Below are 15575 nucleotides of genomic sequence, written 5' to 3'. Positions count from 1 at the left end.
TCGCTGTATGGCGTGGCGGCGTCGGCGCTGGGCCCGGCCTGGGCGGCAGGGCTGTCGGCAGGCGCAGCTGTCGGCTGGGCGGGTGCGCTGACCTCCGCGATCCTCGGCCGCCGGGCGACGGGCGAGGGGGTGGGGGCCATGGCTGCGTCAGTCTCCATTGTACTTTCGCCCTCGGAGTCGGAGCTCAGCTGGCGTTTCTCACCCGCGCTACCTGCTACGGCCGGGGCCGGTGCAGGGACGGGCGCAGGGGGTGGGGTAGCCGCTGGGCTCTCCGTGGCGGCGGCTGGCGGCGCTGCCGCTTCCGCTGGGGCCGTCTCGTGAACACGTGGAGCTTCGCGCGTTACCGCTCCAGCGTAGCTGGCAGTGGCGGTTTCTTGACGTGCCTCCGTGGCTTCTGTGCGCGGCAATTGCGCCGGACGTCTGCTCCTCGGACACGTTGCCCTCATGTGCTCCGTGGAGCTGCAGATGGAGCACGTCTGGGGCTGGCCGTTGTATTGCACGACCCCCCTATGCCCACCGATCGTTACAAACGAAGGCACGTGCTTTTTTAGCACCATCGTCACTGCTCTGACGCCCGAGTCCACTTTGTACCGGTGGCCAGCACCCCAGAACTCGCGGTTCACGGAGATTACTTCGCCATAAAGACGCAAGTAACGTCCCACTTCGTCGTCAGGCACTTCAAATGGTAGGTTGTACACCTTCAAATGACGCACACCATATCCGGCGAAGGAGATCTTCACGTCACTCACTGCGCCGTCCCTGTGCTTGAATTTTCGTATTCCACCGTGTGTGGACACGAGGGTTTCACACCGTATTAGTGTTGTCAACTTGATAAACAAGCTATACAACGTAAAATCGAGCATCAGCCCCTCCAGTTCCTCCTCCTCTATACGAAGTTCGTCAAACATCCATTCTTCGATTTCGTAGGCCGTCGGCCTCACGTACTCTCGATCGAATTGCAATTGCAACGTCGTGTTCGAGCGGTTATACGTCGTCATCGTCACTTACCGAATCGTTGTATCGTGCGTTGGAAAACGAACAGCTACGGCTGGCGCGGCGCGGGAGCCGGCAGGCGGCGGGCGCGGGCGCGGCGCGGTGGGATGTCGGGCGGGGACGGCTCGGCGGCCGGTGATCCTCGACTACCTGGGACGCACAATAGCGAGCGGCACACGTGTTGCCAGGCGGGCAGCCAGCCAAGTACTAACCGGGCCCGATGTTGCTTAACTTCGGTGATCGGACGAGAACCGGTGTATTCAACATGGTATGGCCGTTGGCGTCCTTATACTGTAGCCGCACCCCAGAAGAAGCATTCGCCTCTTCTCGCAACACACGCAATCGCTGCTTTCCGTGGCACATTTGACGCAAAGCTCGTCTTTCCACCTCGAAGGTGGCGCGGAGTGCGCGCTCGCCTCGGCGTCTCAGAGGCGACTGCCGAACGTAGGTGAGACACGCACAACACAGCTGCTCGGTGCACCGCCTGTCATTCGTTTGGTGCGTGTGGCCTCCGACACTCGCTGGCGACGCGCCTTGTTCCTGTTATCCGGCGCGGGGCTTGCGCGCGCGGTCGGGCGGCGGGCGGACTGCGCGGGGTGTGGCAGTGTCCTGCTGGACCGACGGAGGCTTTCTCACCTGGCTGACACACGCCGCGCTTCCAGATATTTGCGTAATTTGCGCGGTGCATTGGCGCCTGTCCCCCCTTCCGTCCCGACTTGTCCCGACTTTGCTCGACTGCCGCTCGCTGCCGCTCGGGTCGCGGTCCATATGACAGCACAAGCGCGAGAAACGTCTGCGGGAGGAGGCGAGACGACAAAAGAATAAATTTATGATTAGAAATCGAACTTGGAGCTGTACGCCGCTGCAGAACGATAGGCAGGCGCTACCGTATTTCGGAGCATACCGCCCGATTCGTACTGTTTTGTCGTTTTCAAAGACTTCCTGGCAAACTTGGTTGGCACATTCTCCTTCAAACTGAGTTAATTACTGCAGTTTCGTACCTTACGGCCGTTTAAAATGCTTGAGGAAGTCTCTTTGTCACAACAGAAAGGTGATATGGAAAAAGGCTGGCTGCCAGGAGTAGCGACTGAAAAGCGAAAAATGAAGACAGCCAGAGTTCCCAGGCGCTCACCCTTCCGAGTACTACTAACGTTGTTGCTTCACTTCGGTGATCGGACGAGAACGGAAGATTTTATTTCTTTTTTTTTTTTTTTGTTTATTTACATTGTGGAATTTAGCACTGCTACAAAACAGTAGGCCCTGACTTATTTCAGAACTCATCTGTCGATTCGTAGTGTGTTGTTATTTTCAAGGAGTTCTAGCACACATCCTTCGCGCATTCTTGCTCAAACTGAGTTCATTACTGTAATTTCGTATCTTGCGTTTGATACAGTAGTTCAAAATGCTTGTGGAAGCATCTTTGTCAACACCTGAAAGTTAGTATGAAAAGAGGGCTGGCAGGTGCAGCGACGTAAAAATGAAAAAATGAGATAGAGCCAACAGCACCCGGTGTTCCCAGGCGGTCACCCATCCAAGTACTAACCGGGCCCGATGTTGCTTAACTTCGGCGATCGGACGAGAACCGGTGTATTCAACATGGTATGGCCGTTGGCGTCCTTATACTGTAGCCGCACCCCAGAAGAAGCATTCGCCTCTTCTCGCAACACACGCAATCGCTGCTTTCCGTGGCACATTTGACGCAAAGCTCGTCTTTCCACCTCGAAGGTGGCGCGGAGTGCGCGCTCGCCTCGGCGTCTCAGAGGCGACTGCCGAACGTAGGTGAGACACGCACAACACAGCTGCTCGGTGCACCGCCTGTCATTCGTTTGGTGCGTGTGGCCTCCGACACTCGCTGGCGACGCGCCTTGTTCCTGTTATCCGGCGCGGGGCTTGCGCGCGCGGTCGGGCGGCGGGCGGACTGCGCGGGGTGTGGCAGTGTCCTGCTGGACCGACGGAGGCTTTCTCACCTGGCTGACACACGCCGCGCTTCCAGATATTTGCGTAATTTGCGCGGTGCATTGGCGCCTGTCCCCCCTTCCGTCCCGACTTGTCCTGACTTTGCTCGACTGCCGCTCGCTGCCGCTCGGGTCGCGGTCCATATGACAGCACAAGCGCGAGAAACGTCTGCGGGAGGAGGCGAGACGACAAAAGAATAAATTTATGATTAGAAATCGAACTTGGAGCTGTACGCCGCTGCAGAACGATAGGCAGGCGCTACCGTATTTCGGAGCATACCGCCCGATTCGTACTGTTTTGTCGTTTTCAAAGACTTCCTGGCAAACTTGGTTGGCACATTCTCCTTCAAACTGAGTTAATTACTGCAGTTTCGTACCTTACGGCCGTTTAAAATGCTTGAGGAAGTCTCTTTGTCACAACAGAAAGGTGATATGGAAAAAGGCTGGCTGCCAGGAGTAGCGACTGAAAAGCGAAAAATGAAGACAGCCAGAGTTCCCAGGCGCTCACCCTTCCGAGTACTACTAACGTTGTTGCTTCACTTCGGTGATCGGACGAGAACGGAAGATTTTATTTCTTTTTTTTTTTTTTGTTTATTTACATTGTGGAATTTAGCACTGCTACAAAACAGTAGGCCCTGACTTATTTCAGAACTCATCTGTCGATTCGTAGTGTGTTGTTATTTTCAAGGAGTTCTAGCACACATCCTTCGCGCATTCTTGCTCAAACTGAGTTCATTACTGTAATTTCGTATCTTGCGTTTGATACAGTAGTTCAAAATGCTTGTGGAAGCATCTTTGTCAACACCTGAAAGTTAGTATGAAAAGAGGGCTGGCAGGTGCAGCGACGTAAAAATGAAAAAATGAGATAGAGCCAACAGCACCCGGTGTTCCCAGGCGGTCACCCATCCAAGTACTAACCGGGCCCGATGTTGCTTAACTTCGGTGATCGGACGAGAACCGGTGTATTCAACATGGTATGGCCGTTGGCGTCCTTATACTGTAGCCGCACCCCAGAAGAAGCATTCGCCTCTTCTCGCAACACACGCAATCGCTGCTTTCCGTGGCACATTTGACGCAAAGCTCGTCTTTCCACCTCGAAGGTGGCGCGGAGTGCGCGCTCGCCTCGGCGTCTCAGAGGCGACTGCCGAACGTAGGTGAGACACGCACAACACAGCTGCTCGGTGCACCGCCTGTCATTCGTTTGGTGCGTGTGGCCTCCGACACTCGCTGGCGACGCGCCTTGTTCCTGTTATCCGGCGCGGGGCTTGCGCGCGCGGTCGGGCGGCGGGCGGACTGCGCGGGGTGTGGCAGTGTCCTGCTGGACCGACGGAGGCTTTCTCACCTGGCTGACACACGCCGCGCTTCCAGATATTTGCGTAATTTGCGCGGTGCATTGGCGCCTGTCCCCCCTTCCGTCCCGACTTGTCCCGACTTTGCTCGACTGCCGCTCGCTGCCGCTCGGGTCGCGGTCCATATGACAGCACAAGCGCGAGAAACGTCTGCGGGAGGAGGCGAGACGACAAAAGAATAAATTTATGATTAGAAATCGAACTTGGAGCTGTACGCCGCTGCAGAACGATAGGCAGGCGCTACCGTATTTCGGAGCATACCGCCCGATTCGTACTGTTTTGTCGTTTTCAAAGACTTCCTGGCAAACTTGGTTGGCACATTCTCCTTCAAACTGAGTTAATTACTGCAGTTTCGTACCTTACGGCCGTTTAAAATGCTTGAGGAAGTCTCTTTGTCACAACAGAAAGGTGATATGGAAAAAGGCTGGCTGCCAGGAGTAGCGACTGAAAAGCGAAAAATGAAGACAGCCAGAGTTCCCAGGCGCTCACCCTTCCGAGTACTACTAACGTTGTTGCTTCACTTCGGTGATCGGACGAGAACGGAAGATTTTATTTCTTTTTTTTTTTTTTTGTTTATTTACATTGTGGAATTTAGCACTGCTACAAAACAGTAGGCCCTGACTTATTTCAGAACTCATCTGTCGATTCGTAGTGTGTTGTTATTTTCAAGGAGTTCTAGCACACATCCTTCGCGCATTCTTGCTCAAACTGAGTTCATTACTGTAATTTCGTATCTTGCGTTTGATACAGTAGTTCAAAATGCTTGTGGAAGCATCTTTGTCAACACCTGAAAGTTAGTATGAAAAGAGGGCTGGCAGGTGCAGCGACGTAAAAATGAAAAAATGAGATAGAGCCAACAGCACCCGGTGTTCCCAGGCGGTCACCCATCCAAGTACTAACCGGGCCCGATGTTGCTTAACTTCGGTGATCGGACGAGAACCGGTGTATTCAACATGGTATGGCCGTTGGCGTCCTTATACTGTAGCCGCACCCCAGAAGAAGCATTCGCCTCTTCTCGCAACACACGCAATCGCTGCTTTCCGTGGCACATTTGACGCAAAGCTCGTCTTTCCACCTCGAAGGTGGCGCGGAGTGCGCGCTCGCCTCGGCGTCTCAGAGGCGACTGCCGAACGTAGGTGAGACACGCACAACACAGCTGCTCGGTGCACCGCCTGTCATTCGTTTGGTGCGTGTGGCCTCCGACACTCGCTGGCGACGCGCCTTGTTCCTGTTATCCGGCGCGGGGCTTGCGCGCGCGGTCGGGCGGCGGGCGGACTGCGCGGGGTGTGGCAGTGTCCTGCTGGACCGACGGAGGCTTTCTCACCTGGCTGACACACGCCGCGCTTCCAGATATTTGCGTAATTTGCGCGGTGCATTGGCGCCTGTCCCCCCTTCCGTCCCGACTTGTCCTGACTTTGCTCGACTGCCGCTCGCTGCCGCTCGGGTCGCGGTCCATATGACAGCACAAGCGCGAGAAACGTCTGCGGGAGGAGGCGAGACGACAAAAGAATAAATTTATGATTAGAAATCGAACTTGGAGCTGTACGCCGCTGCAGAACGATAGGCAGGCGCTACCGTATTTCGGAGCATACCGCCCGATTCGTACTGTTTTGTCGTTTTCAAAGACTTCCTGGCAAACTTGGTTGGCACATTCTCCTTCAAACTGAGTTAATTACTGCAGTTTCGTACCTTACGGCCGTTTAAAATGCTTGAGGAAGTCTCTTTGTCACAACAGAAAGGTGATATGGAAAAAGGCTGGCTGCCAGGAGTAGCGACTGAAAAGCGAAAAATGAAGACAGCCAGAGTTCCCAGGCGCTCACCCTTCCGAGTACTACTAACGTTGTTGCTTCACTTCGGTGATCGGACGAGAACGGAAGATTTTATTTCTTTTTTTTTTTTTTGTTTATTTACATTGTGGAATTTAGCACTGCTACAAAACAGTAGGCCCTGACTTATTTCAGAACTCATCTGTCGATTCGTAGTGTGTTGTTATTTTCAAGGAGTTCTAGCACACATCCTTCGCGCATTCTTGCTCAAACTGAGTTCATTACTGTAATTTCGTATCTTGCGTTTGATACAGTAGTTCAAAATGCTTGTGGAAGCATCTTTGTCAACACCTGAAAGTTAGTATGAAAAGAGGGCTGGCAGGTGCAGCGACGTAAAAATGAAAAAATGAGATAGAGCCAACAGCACCCGGTGTTCCCAGGCGGTCACCCATCCAAGTACTAACCGGGCCCGATGTTGCTTAACTTCGGCGATCGGACGAGAACCGGTGTATTCAACATGGTATGGCCGTTGGCGTCCTTATACTGTAGCCGCACCCCAGAAGAAGCATTCGCCTCTTCTCGCAACACACGCAATCGCTGCTTTCCGTGGCACATTTGACGCAAAGCTCGTCTTTCCACCTCGAAGGTGGCGCGGAGTGCGCGCTCGCCTCGGCGTCTCAGAGGCGACTGCCGAACGTAGGTGAGACACGCACAACACAGCTGCTCGGTGCACCGCCTGTCATTCGTTTGGTGCGTGTGGCCTCCGACACTCGCTGGCGACGCGCCTTGTTCCTGTTATCCGGCGCGGGGCTTGCGCGCGCGGTCGGGCGGCGGGCGGACTGCGCGGGGTGTGGCAGTGTCCTGCTGGACCGACGGAGGCTTTCTCACCTGGCTGACACACGCCGCGCTTCCAGATATTTGCGTAATTTGCGCGGTGCATTGGCGCCTGTCCCCCCTTCCGTCCCGACTTGTCCTGACTTTGCTCGACTGCCGCTCGCTGCCGCTCGGGTCGCGGTCCATATGACAGCACAAGCGCGAGAAACGTCTGCGGGAGGAGGCGAGACGACAAAAGAATAAATTTATGATTAGAAATCGAACTTGGAGCTGTACGCCGCTGCAGAACGATAGGCAGGCGCTACCGTATTTCGGAGCATACCGCCCGATTCGTACTGTTTTGTCGTTTTCAAAGACTTCCTGGCAAACTTGGTTGGCACATTCTCCTTCAAACTGAGTTAATTACTGCAGTTTCGTACCTTACGGCCGTTTAAAATGCTTGAGGAAGTCTCTTTGTCACAACAGAAAGGTGATATGGAAAAAGGCTGGCTGCCAGGAGTAGCGACTGAAAAGCGAAAAATGAAGACAGCCAGAGTTCCCAGGCGCTCACCCTTCCGAGTACTACTAACGTTGTTGCTTCACTTCGGTGATCGGACGAGAACGGAAGATTTTATTTCTTTTTTTTTTTTTTGTTTATTTACATTGTGGAATTTAGCACTGCTACAAAACAGTAGGCCCTGACTTATTTCAGAACTCATCTGTCGATTCGTAGTGTGTTGTTATTTTCAAGGAGTTCTAGCACACATCCTTCGCGCATTCTTGCTCAAACTGAGTTCATTACTGTAATTTCGTATCTTGCGTTTGATACAGTAGTTCAAAATGCTTGTGGAAGCATCTTTGTCAACACCTGAAAGTTAGTATGAAAAGAGGGCTGGCAGGTGCAGCGACGTAAAAATGAAAAAATGAGATAGAGCCAACAGCACCCGGTGTTCCCAGGCGGTCACCCATCCAAGTACTAACCGGGCCCGATGTTGCTTAACTTCGGTGATCGGACGAGAACCGGTGTATTCAACATGGTATGGCCGTTGGCGTCCTTATACTGTAGCCGCACCCCAGAAGAAGCATTCGCCTCTTCTCGCAACACACGCAATCGCTGCTTTCCGTGGCACATTTGACGCAAAGCTCGTCTTTCCACCTCGAAGGTGGCGCGGAGTGCGCGCTCGCCTCGGCGTCTCAGAGGCGACTGCCGAACGTAGGTGAGACACGCACAACACAGCTGCTCGGTGCACCGCCTGTCATTCGTTTGGTGCGTGTGGCCTCCGACACTCGCTGGCGACGCGCCTTGTTCCTGTTATCCGGCGCGGGGCTTGCGCGCGCGGTCGGGCGGCGGGCGGACTGCGCGGGGTGTGGCAGTGTCCTGCTGGACCGACGGAGGCTTTCTCACCTGGCTGACACACGCCGCGCTTCCAGATATTTGCGTAATTTGCGCGGTGCATTGGCGCCTGTCCCCCCTTCCGTCCCGACTTGTCCCGACTTTGCTCGACTGCCGCTCGCTGCCGCTCGGGTCGCGGTCCATATGACAGCACAAGCGCGAGAAACGTCTGCGGGAGGAGGCGAGACGACAAAAGAATAAATTTATGATTAGAAATCGAACTTGGAGCTGTACGCCGCTGCAGAACGATAGGCAGGCGCTACCGTATTTCGGAGCATACCGCCCGATTCGTACTGTTTTGTCGTTTTCAAAGACTTCCTGGCAAACTTGGTTGGCACATTCTCCTTCAAACTGAGTTAATTACTGCAGTTTCGTACCTTACGGCCGTTTAAAATGCTTGAGGAAGTCTCTTTGTCACAACAGAAAGGTGATATGGAAAAAGGCTGGCTGCCAGGAGTAGCGACTGAAAAGCGAAAAATGAAGACAGCCAGAGTTCCCAGGCGCTCACCCTTCCGAGTACTACTAACGTTGTTGCTTCACTTCGGTGATCGGACGAGAACGGAAGATTTTATTTCTTTTTTTTTTTTTTGTTTATTTACATTGTGGAATTTAGCACTGCTACAAAACAGTAGGCCCTGACTTATTTCAGAACTCATCTGTCGATTCGTAGTGTGTTGTTATTTTCAAGGAGTTCTAGCACACATCCTTCGCGCATTCTTGCTCAAACTGAGTTCATTACTGTAATTTCGTATCTTGCGTTTGATACAGTAGTTCAAAATGCTTGTGGAAGCATCTTTGTCAACACCTGAAAGTTAGTATGAAAAGAGGGCTGGCAGGTGCAGCGACGTAAAAATGAAAAAATGAGATAGAGCCAACAGCACCCGGTGTTCCCAGGCGGTCACCCATCCAAGTACTAACCGGGCCCGATGTTGCTTAACTTCGGTGATCGGACGAGAACCGGTGTATTCAACATGGTATGGCCGTTGGCGTCCTTATACTGTAGCCGCACCCCAGAAGAAGCATTCGCCTCTTCTCGCAACACACGCAATCGCTGCTTTCCGTGGCACATTTGACGCAAAGCTCGTCTTTCCACCTCGAAGGTGGCGCGGAGTGCGCGCTCGCCTCGGCGTCTCAGAGGCGACTGCCGAACGTAGGTGAGACACGCACAACACAGCTGCTCGGTGCACCGCCTGTCATTCGTTTGGTGCGTGTGGCCTCCGACACTCGCTGGCGACGCGCCTTGTTCCTGTTATCCGGCGCGGGGCTTGCGCGCGCGGTCGGGCGGCGGGCGGACTGCGCGGGGTGTGGCAGTGTCCTGCTGGACCGACGGAGGCTTTCTCACCTGGCTGACACACGCCGCGCTTCCAGATATTTGCGTAATTTGCGCGGTGCATTGGCGCCTGTCCCCCCTTCCGTCCCGACTTGTCCCGACTTTGCTCGACTGCCGCTCGCTGCCGCTCGGGTCGCGGTCCATATGACAGCACAAGCGCGAGAAACGTCTGCGGGAGGAGGCGAGACGACAAAAGAATAAATTTATGATTAGAAATCGAACTTGGAGCTGTACGCCGCTGCAGAACGATAGGCAGGCGCTACCGTATTTCGGAGCATACCGCCCGATTCGTACTGTTTTGTCGTTTTCAAAGACTTCCTGGCAAACTTGGTTGGCACATTCTCCTTCAAACTGAGTTAATTACTGCAGTTTCGTACCTTACGGCCGTTTAAAATGCTTGAGGAAGTCTCTTTGTCACAACAGAAAGGTGATATGGAAAAAGGCTGGCTGCCAGGAGTAGCGACTGAAAAGCGAAAAATGAAGACAGCCAGAGTTCCCAGGCGCTCACCCTTCCGAGTACTACTAACGTTGTTGCTTCACTTCGGTGATCGGACGAGAACGGAAGATTTTATTTCTTTTTTTTTTTTTTTGTTTATTTACATTGTGGAATTTAGCACTGCTACAAAACAGTAGGCCCTGACTTATTTCAGAACTCATCTGTCGATTCGTAGTGTGTTGTTATTTTCAAGGAGTTCTAGCACACATCCTTCGCGCATTCTTGCTCAAACTGAGTTCATTACTGTAATTTCGTATCTTGCGTTTGATACAGTAGTTCAAAATGCTTGTGGAAGCATCTTTGTCAACACCTGAAAGTTAGTATGAAAAGAGGGCTGGCAGGTGCAGCGACGTAAAAATGAAAAAATGAGATAGAGCCAACAGCACCCGGTGTTCCCAGGCGGTCACCCATCCAAGTACTAACCGGGCCCGATGTTGCTTAACTTCGGTGATCGGACGAGAACCGGTGTATTCAACATGGTATGGCCGTTGGCGTCCTTATACTGTAGCCGCACCCCAGAAGAAGCATTCGCCTCTTCTCGCAACACACGCAATCGCTGCTTTCCGTGGCACATTTGACGCAAAGCTCGTCTTTCCACCTCGAAGGTGGCGCGGAGTGCGCGCTCGCCTCGGCGTCTCAGAGGCGACTGCCGAACGTAGGTGAGACACGCACAACACAGCTGCTCGGTGCACCGCCTGTCATTCGTTTGGTGCGTGTGGCCTCCGACACTCGCTGGCGACGCGCCTTGTTCCTGTTATCCGGCGCGGGGCTTGCGCGCGCGGTCGGGCGGCGGGCGGACTGCGCGGGGTGTGGCAGTGTCCTGCTGGACCGACGGAGGCTTTCTCACCTGGCTGACACACGCCGCGCTTCCAGATATTTGCGTAATTTGCGCGGTGCATTGGCGCCTGTCCCCCCTTCCGTCCCGACTTGTCCTGACTTTGCTCGACTGCCGCTCGCTGCCGCTCGGGTCGCGGTCCATATGACAGCACAAGCGCGAGAAACGTCTGCGGGAGGAGGCGAGACGACAAAAGAATAAATTTATGATTAGAAATCGAACTTGGAGCTGTACGCCGCTGCAGAACGATAGGCAGGCGCTACCGTATTTCGGAGCATACCGCCCGATTCGTACTGTTTTGTCGTTTTCAAAGACTTCCTGGCAAACTTGGTTGGCACATTCTCCTTCAAACTGAGTTAATTACTGCAGTTTCGTACCTTACGGCCGTTTAAAATGCTTGAGGAAGTCTCTTTGTCACAACAGAAAGGTGATATGGAAAAAGGCTGGCTGCCAGGAGTAGCGACTGAAAAGCGAAAAATGAAGACAGCCAGAGTTCCCAGGCGCTCACCCTTCCGAGTACTACTAACGTTGTTGCTTCACTTCGGTGATCGGACGAGAACGGAAGATTTTATTTCTTTTTTTTTTTTTTGTTTATTTACATTGTGGAATTTAGCACTGCTACAAAACAGTAGGCCCTGACTTATTTCAGAACTCATCTGTCGATTCGTAGTGTGTTGTTATTTTCAAGGAGTTCTAGCACACATCCTTCGCGCATTCTTGCTCAAACTGAGTTCATTACTGTAATTTCGTATCTTGCGTTTGATACAGTAGTTCAAAATGCTTGTGGAAGCATCTTTGTCAACACCTGAAAGTTAGTATGAAAAGAGGGCTGGCAGGTGCAGCGACGTAAAAATGAAAAAATGAGATAGAGCCAACAGCACCCGGTGTTCCCAGGCGGTCACCCATCCAAGTACTAACCGGGCCCGATGTTGCTTAACTTCGGCGATCGGACGAGAACCGGTGTATTCAACATGGTATGGCCGTTGGCGTCCTTATACTGTAGCCGCACCCCAGAAGAAGCATTCGCCTCTTCTCGCAACACACGCAATCGCTGCTTTCCGTGGCACATTTGACGCAAAGCTCGTCTTTCCACCTCGAAGGTGGCGCGGAGTGCGCGCTCGCCTCGGCGTCTCAGAGGCGACTGCCGAACGTAGGTGAGACACGCACAACACAGCTGCTCGGTGCACCGCCTGTCATTCGTTTGGTGCGTGTGGCCTCCGACACTCGCTGGCGACGCGCCTTGTTCCTGTTATCCGGCGCGGGGCTTGCGCGCGCGGTCGGGCGGCGGGCGGACTGCGCGGGGTGTGGCAGTGTCCTGCTGGACCGACGGAGGCTTTCTCACCTGGCTGACACACGCCGCGCTTCCAGATATTTGCGTAATTTGCGCGGTGCATTGGCGCCTGTCCCCCCTTCCGTCCCGACTTGTCCTGACTTTGCTCGACTGCCGCTCGCTGCCGCTCGGGTCGCGGTCCATATGACAGCACAAGCGCGAGAAACGTCTGCGGGAGGAGGCGAGACGACAAAAGAATAAATTTATGATTAGAAATCGAACTTGGAGCTGTACGCCGCTGCAGAACGATAGGCAGGCGCTACCGTATTTCGGAGCATACCGCCCGATTCGTACTGTTTTGTCGTTTTCAAAGACTTCCTGGCAAACTTGGTTGGCACATTCTCCTTCAAACTGAGTTAATTACTGCAGTTTCGTACCTTACGGCCGTTTAAAATGCTTGAGGAAGTCTCTTTGTCACAACAGAAAGGTGATATGGAAAAAGGCTGGCTGCCAGGAGTAGCGACTGAAAAGCGAAAAATGAAGACAGCCAGAGTTCCCAGGCGCTCACCCTTCCGAGTACTACTAACGTTGTTGCTTCACTTCGGTGATCGGACGAGAACGGAAGATTTTATTTCTTTTTTTTTTTTTTGTTTATTTACATTGTGGAATTTAGCACTGCTACAAAACAGTAGGCCCTGACTTATTTCAGAACTCATCTGTCGATTCGTAGTGTGTTGTTATTTTCAAGGAGTTCTAGCACACATCCTTCGCGCATTCTTGCTCAAACTGAGTTCATTACTGTAATTTCGTATCTTGCGTTTGATACAGTAGTTCAAAATGCTTGTGGAAGCATCTTTGTCAACACCTGAAAGTTAGTATGAAAAGAGGGCTGGCAGGTGCAGCGACGTAAAAATGAAAAAATGAGATAGAGCCAACAGCACCCGGTGTTCCCAGGCGGTCACCCATCCAAGTACTAACCGGGCCCGATGTTGCTTAACTTCGGTGATCGGACGAGAACCGGTGTATTCAACATGGTATGGCCGTTGGCGTCCTTATACTGTAGCCGCACCCCAGAAGAAGCATTCGCCTCTTCTCGCAACACACGCAATCGCTGCTTTCCGTGGCACATTTGACGCAAAGCTCGTCTTTCCACCTCGAAGGTGGCGCGGAGTGCGCGCTCGCCTCGGCGTCTCAGAGGCGACTGCCGAACGTAGGTGAGACACGCACAACACAGCTGCTCGGTGCACCGCCTGTCATTCGTTTGGTGCGTGTGGCCTCCGACACTCGCTGGCGACGCGCCTTGTTCCTGTTATCCGGCGCGGGGCTTGCGCGCGCGGTCGGGCGGCGGGCGGACTGCGCGGGGTGTGGCAGTGTCCTGCTGGACCGACGGAGGCTTTCTCACCTGGCTGACACACGCCGCGCTTCCAGATATTTGCGTAATTTGCGCGGTGCATTGGCGCCTGTCCCCCCTTCCGTCCCGACTTGTCCCGACTTTGCTCGACTGCCGCTCGCTGCCGCTCGGGTCGCGGTCCATATGACAGCACAAGCGCGAGAAACGTCTGCGGGAGGAGGCGAGACGACAAAAGAATAAATTTATGATTAGAAATCGAACTTGGAGCTGTACGCCGCTGCAGAACGATAGGCAGGCGCTACCGTATTTCGGAGCATACCGCCCGATTCGTACTGTTTTGTCGTTTTCAAAGACTTCCTGGCAAACTTGGTTGGCACATTCTCCTTCAAACTGAGTTAATTACTGCAGTTTCGTACCTTACGGCCGTTTAAAATGCTTGAGGAAGTCTCTTTGTCACAACAGAAAGGTGATATGGAAAAAGGCTGGCTGCCAGGAGTAGCGACTGAAAAGCGAAAAATGAAGACAGCCAGAGTTCCCAGGCGCTCACCCTTCCGAGTACTACTAACGTTGTTGCTTCACTTCGGTGATCGGACGAGAACGGAAGATTTTATTTCTTTTTTTTTTTTTTGTTTATTTACATTGTGGAATTTAGCACTGCTACAAAACAGTAGGCCCTGACTTATTTCAGAACTCATCTGTCGATTCGTAGTGTGTTGTTATTTTCAAGGAGTTCTAGCACACATCCTTCGCGCATTCTTGCTCAAACTGAGTTCATTACTGTAATTTCGTATCTTGCGTTTGATACAGTAGTTCAAAATGCTTGTGGAAGCATCTTTGTCAACACCTGAAAGTTAGTATGAAAAGAGGGCTGGCAGGTGCAGCGACGTAAAAATGAAAAAATGAGATAGAGCCAACAGCACCCGGTGTTCCCAGGCGGTCACCCATCCAAGTACTAACCGGGCCCGATGTTGCTTAACTTCGGTGATCGGACGAGAACCGGTGTATTCAACATGGTATGGCCGTTGGCGTCCTTATACTGTAGCCGCACCCCAGAAGAAGCATTCGCCTCTTCTCGCAACACACGCAATCGCTGCTTTCCGTGGCACATTTGACGCAAAGCTCGTCTTTCCACCTCGAAGGTGGCGCGGAGTGCGCGCTCGCCTCGGCGTCTCAGAGGCGACTGCCGAACGTAGGTGAGACACGCACAACACAGCTGCTCGGTGCACCGCCTGTCATTCGTTTGGTGCGTGTGGCCTCCGACACTCGCTGGCGACGCGCCTTGTTCCTGTTATCCGGCGCGGGGCTTGCGCGCGCGGTCGGGCGGCGGGCGGACTGCGCGGGGTGTGGCAGTGTCCTGCTGGACCGACGGAGGCTTTCTCACCTGGCTGACACACGCCGCGCTTCCAGATATTTGCGTAATTTGCGCGGTGCATTGGCGCCTGTCCCCCCTTCCGTCCCGACTTGTCCTGACTTTGCTCGACTGCCGCTCGCTGCCGCTCGGGTCGCGGTCCATATGACAGCACAAGCGCGAGAAACGTCTGCGGGAGGAGGCGAGACGACAAAAGAATAAATTTATGATTAGAAATCGAACTTGGAGCTGTACGCCGCTGCAGAACGATAGGCAGGCGCTACCGTATTTCGGAGCATACCGCCCGATTCGTACTGTTTTGTCGTTTTCAAAGACTTCCTGGCAAACTTGGTTGGCACATTCTCCTTCAAACTGAGTTAATTACTGCAGTTTCGTACCTTACGGCCGTTTAAAATGCTTGAGGAAGTCTCTTTGTCACAACAGAAAGGTGATATGGAAAAAGGCTGGCTGCCAGGAGTAGCGACTGAAAAGCGAAAAATGAAGACAGCCAGAGTTCCCAGGCGCTCACCCTTCCGAGTACTACTAACGTTGTTGCTTCACTTCGGTGATCGGACGAGAACGGAAGATTTTATTTCTTTTTTTTTTTTTTGTTTATTTACATTGTGGAATTTAGCACTGCTACAAAACAGTAGGCCCTGACTTATTTCAGAACTCA

The 15575-nt window shown here is 53.0% G+C and overlaps 10 non-coding genes and 1 pseudogene across 10 annotated transcripts; all 11 read right to left on the bottom strand.

The window, feature by feature from the left end:
- Positions 1 to 1157: 1157 nt before the first annotated feature.
- Positions 1158 to 1275, bottom strand: LOC124764642 (annotated as a pseudogene).
- A 1212-nt stretch (positions 1276 to 2487) lies between these two features.
- Positions 2488 to 2606, bottom strand: LOC124764641. The gene has a single exon (XR_007012786.1). It is a non-coding gene; the product is annotated as a 5S ribosomal RNA (ribosomal RNA).
- Positions 2607 to 3817: 1211 nt separating this feature from the next.
- LOC124764623 lies at positions 3818 to 3936 on the bottom strand. The gene has a single exon (XR_007012770.1). It is a non-coding gene; the product is annotated as a 5S ribosomal RNA (ribosomal RNA).
- A 1212-nt stretch (positions 3937 to 5148) lies between these two features.
- On the bottom strand, positions 5149 to 5267 carry LOC124764622. The gene has a single exon (XR_007012769.1). It is a non-coding gene; the product is annotated as a 5S ribosomal RNA (ribosomal RNA).
- A 1211-nt stretch (positions 5268 to 6478) lies between these two features.
- Positions 6479 to 6597, bottom strand: LOC124764640. Its single transcript, XR_007012785.1, has one exon. It is a non-coding gene; the product is annotated as a 5S ribosomal RNA (ribosomal RNA).
- A 1211-nt stretch (positions 6598 to 7808) lies between these two features.
- On the bottom strand, positions 7809 to 7927 carry LOC124764645. The gene has a single exon (XR_007012789.1). It is a non-coding gene; the product is annotated as a 5S ribosomal RNA (ribosomal RNA).
- Positions 7928 to 9138: 1211 nt separating this feature from the next.
- LOC124764644 lies at positions 9139 to 9257 on the bottom strand. The gene has a single exon (XR_007012788.1). It is a non-coding gene; the product is annotated as a 5S ribosomal RNA (ribosomal RNA).
- A 1212-nt stretch (positions 9258 to 10469) lies between these two features.
- On the bottom strand, positions 10470 to 10588 carry LOC124764643. Its single transcript, XR_007012787.1, has one exon. It is a non-coding gene; the product is annotated as a 5S ribosomal RNA (ribosomal RNA).
- A 1211-nt stretch (positions 10589 to 11799) lies between these two features.
- On the bottom strand, positions 11800 to 11918 carry LOC124764639. Its single transcript, XR_007012784.1, has one exon. It is a non-coding gene; the product is annotated as a 5S ribosomal RNA (ribosomal RNA).
- A 1211-nt stretch (positions 11919 to 13129) lies between these two features.
- On the bottom strand, positions 13130 to 13248 carry LOC124764633. The gene has a single exon (XR_007012779.1). It is a non-coding gene; the product is annotated as a 5S ribosomal RNA (ribosomal RNA).
- A 1211-nt stretch (positions 13249 to 14459) lies between these two features.
- Positions 14460 to 14578, bottom strand: LOC124764621. The gene has a single exon (XR_007012768.1). It is a non-coding gene; the product is annotated as a 5S ribosomal RNA (ribosomal RNA).
- Positions 14579 to 15575: the final 997 nt, after the last annotated feature.

Source organism: Schistocerca piceifrons, unplaced genomic scaffold (assembly GCF_021461385.2).
Source record: "Schistocerca piceifrons isolate TAMUIC-IGC-003096 unplaced genomic scaffold, iqSchPice1.1 HiC_scaffold_636, whole genome shotgun sequence".
Classification (NCBI taxonomy): Eukaryota; Metazoa; Arthropoda; class Insecta; order Orthoptera; family Acrididae; genus Schistocerca; species Schistocerca piceifrons.
Note: the sequence above shows the minus strand (reverse complement) of the source record. Positions and strands in the feature narration are given on the sequence as shown.